Source organism: Myotis lucifugus, unplaced genomic scaffold (genome assembly GCF_000147115.1).
Source record: "Myotis lucifugus unplaced genomic scaffold, Myoluc2.0 scaffold_4, whole genome shotgun sequence".
Taxonomy (NCBI): domain Eukaryota; kingdom Metazoa; phylum Chordata; class Mammalia; order Chiroptera; family Vespertilionidae; genus Myotis; species Myotis lucifugus.
In genome coordinates, this window is record NW_005871052.1 from 19063932 (window position 1) to 19067563 (window position 3632).

Genomic DNA, 3632 nt, shown 5'->3' on the forward strand with positions numbered 1-3632 from the left:
ATATCAGACGATATGACTCATATGTGGGATATAATGATCAACATTAACTGATGAACAGAAATAGATCCAGAGACAAAGGGCAGGAAAGGTTGGGCAGGGTGGTTTGAGATCAACCACAGGACTTTTATGCATGCATATTATCATATCCAATGGAGACACTGGAATGGGGGGAACTACCCTGAGGGGTGGGAGTTGCCAGGGGGTTCAATCAGGGGAAAAAGAGACATATGTAATACTTTAACCAATGAAATTTTTTTTAAATGTAGAAAAAATGTAGAAAAAAAGAATACTATGCTTCTGTAAAAAAGGAAGAACTCTTAATATTCACAACAGCATGGATGGACATGGAGAGCATTATGCTAAGCAAAATAAGCCAGTTGGAGAAAGATAAATATCACATGATCTCACTCATTTGTGGAATATAATAAACAACATAAACTGATGAACATAAATAGATCCAGAGACAGAGAAGCATACAACAATCAAACTTCAGAGGGAAGGCAGAGGAGGGGGGGTATAAGAGATCAACCAAAGGACATTTATGCATACATATAAGCATAACCAATGGACACAGACACTAGGGGGTTGACGGCATGTGCGGGGGGTAGAGGTGGCAGGGGAGAGGTCAATGGGAGGAAAAGGAGACATATGTAATACTATATGTAATATTTTCAACAATAAATAATTTTTAAAAACCATAAAGAAACCCACTCAGAGTTGCAAATGGAAAAAAATAAATGAAAAGCAGGTGAAAAGTTTAAGGGAGCTTTGGGACACCATTTTAGTGGTACCAGAAGGAGAAGAATCCAAACAAGGAATAGAAAACCTGTTTGAGGAAATAATGGCAGAAATTTTCCCTAACCTGGTGATGGAAAAAGCCACTCAAGTTCAGGAAACACAGAGGTCCTGTCAAGATAAAAACCAAAAGACCCACACCTAGGTACATAATAATTAATATGGCAAACATTAAAGACAAATAAAGGAACTTAAAGGCTATAATGGAGAGACCGAAAATTACCTACAAGGGAGATGCCATTAGGCTATCATCTGATTTCTCAATAGAAGCACTTCAGACCAGAAGGGAGTGGCATGAAATTTACAAAGTAATGAAAACCAAGAGGCTAAACCCAAGACTTCTCTATCCAGCAAGATTATCATTCAAAATCAAAGGTCAAATAAAAAGAAGAAATTCTTGCCATTTGCAACAGCATGGATGGAACAGGAGAGCATTATGCTTAGTGAAATAAGCCAGTCAGAGAAAGATAAATACCACATGATCTCACTCATTTGTGGAATATAGAGAACAACATAGAATGATGAACAGGGACAGATCCAAAGACAGAGAAACAGCAATCAGACTATCAATCCCCAGAGGGAAAGTAGGGGAGGGTGGGGGTAAGGGGAAGAGATCAACCAAAGGACTTGTATGCATACATATAAGCCAAACCAATGGACACAGACAACAAGGGGATGAGAGCATGAGTGGGGGGGGGAGGATGGGGGTTAATGGGGGAATGAGGACACATTTGTAATACCTTAACCAATAAAGAAATTAAAGATTAAAAAAGTGGAAAAAAAAAGAATGTTATTAAAAAGGAATCAGGACCAGGATGGTCTTGAATGTGTAAAAAAAAAAAAAAAAAAAAAAAAAAAAAAAAAAAACGCTTCACAGACAAATAAAGGGTAAAATCATTTATTCACACCAAACCAGCACTGCCAGGAATGCTAAAGGTACTGGAAGTAGAAGAAGAAATAGAAAGAAAAGAATACAGGCTATAAAGACTAAGAATGTCAACAAATAAGTATCTATCAATAATAACCTTAAGGGTGAAAAAAATTAGGCAAATGGAAATGAAAACAAAAAAGCTGGGGTAGCAATACTCATGTCCAACAATATAGCCTTCAAAATGGAGGACATAGAGCATGGCGTCCGTGTTGCTGAGCGAGGCGAAGAAGGTGTACATCGTGCATGGCGTCCAGCAGATCCAAGCAGCAGCAGCCTCCTGATCACCACACCATCTGTCTGAGGAACAGCAGCTGTGTGAGAAGCCTACCCCACCAGCCAGAAGAGCCATCACAGCTGTAAACAGCACCCACCAGAGGAGCTGCTGCCAACTGAGGAGCAGCTGCTACCACAACCGCAGCCCGAGGAGCCACTGCCACCCAGGGAGCAGTGACTGAATGACTCAAGATCTAGATATGTCGGTGAGATCAAACATTTGTAGACAAAGAAACCCCCAAAGGAAAGAAAAAGAGAACTCGACAGAAAAGCAGCTAAATGATACAGAGGCATGCAACATGACAGAAAAAGAATTCAGATTAAGGGTCCTAGAGTGCATAAACTGGATGGAGGAAAAAATCAACAACTAAAGCAAGAAGCAAGAAGAAACAGATGAAAAAATCAACAATGTATGTAAGAATCAAAAAGAAATGGATGAAAAAATCAATAAATTATGTAAGAACCAAGAAGAAATGAAGAGTGATATAGCTGCAATAAAAAACACCATTGAAAGTTTCAACAGTAGACTAGGAGAAGCAGAGGACTGAATTAGTGAATTAGAAGACAAGGAAGCAAAGCACACACAAACTGAACTGCAATAGGAGAGAAAAATTAAAAGACAGGAGGAGAGCCTAAGAGAGCTATGGGACAACATGAAATGAAACAACATATGAATAATAGGTGTGCCAGAACAACAGAAAGAGGAACAAGGATTAGAAAAAATATTTGAAGAAATAATATCAGAAAACTTCCCTGAGGTGGGGAAGAAAAAAGTCACACAAGCACAGAGAGTCACAAAAAAGGTGAACCCGAAAAGACCCACACCAAGACACCTCATAATTACCATGGCAAATGTTCAGGACAGAGAGAGAATCTTAAATGCTGCAAGAGAGAGACGGAAATTTACATACAAGGGATCACCCATTAGATATCAAATCATTTCTCAACAGAAACACATCAGGACAGAAAAGAATGGACGGAAATTTACAAAGTGATGCAAAGCAAGGGACTGAATCCAAGAATATTCTATCCAGCAAGGCTATCATTCAAAATTGAAGGGGAAATAAGAAGCTTCACAGACAAAAAAAGGCTAAGGGAGTTTATCACCACCAAGCCAGCAATGCAAGAAATGTTAAAGGGACTGGTGTAAAAAGAAGAAGAAGAAGAAAAGATAAGAAAGAAAACAGGCAAAAAAAATAGAAATGGCTACAAACAAGTACCTTTCAATAATAACTTTAAACATAAATGGACTAAATGCTCTAAGCAAAAGACATTGAGTGGCTGAATGGATAAAAAAACATGACCTATATATTTGCTGTCTACAAGAGACCCACCTCAGAAGAAGGGACTCACACAGACTGAAAGTGAAGGGATGGAAAAATATTTTTCAGGCAAATGGAAATGAAAAAAAAGCTGGGGTAGCAATACCTATATCTGACAAAATAGACCTCAAAGTGAAGGACATAACAAGAGATAAGGAAGGCCAGTTCATAATACTAAAGGGATCAATACAACAAGAAGATATAACCCTGATAAACATATATGCACCCAATGAAGGAGCACCCAAATACATAAAAAAAACTCCTGGAAGATATCAAGGAGAGATTGACAACAATACAATCATAGTAGGGGA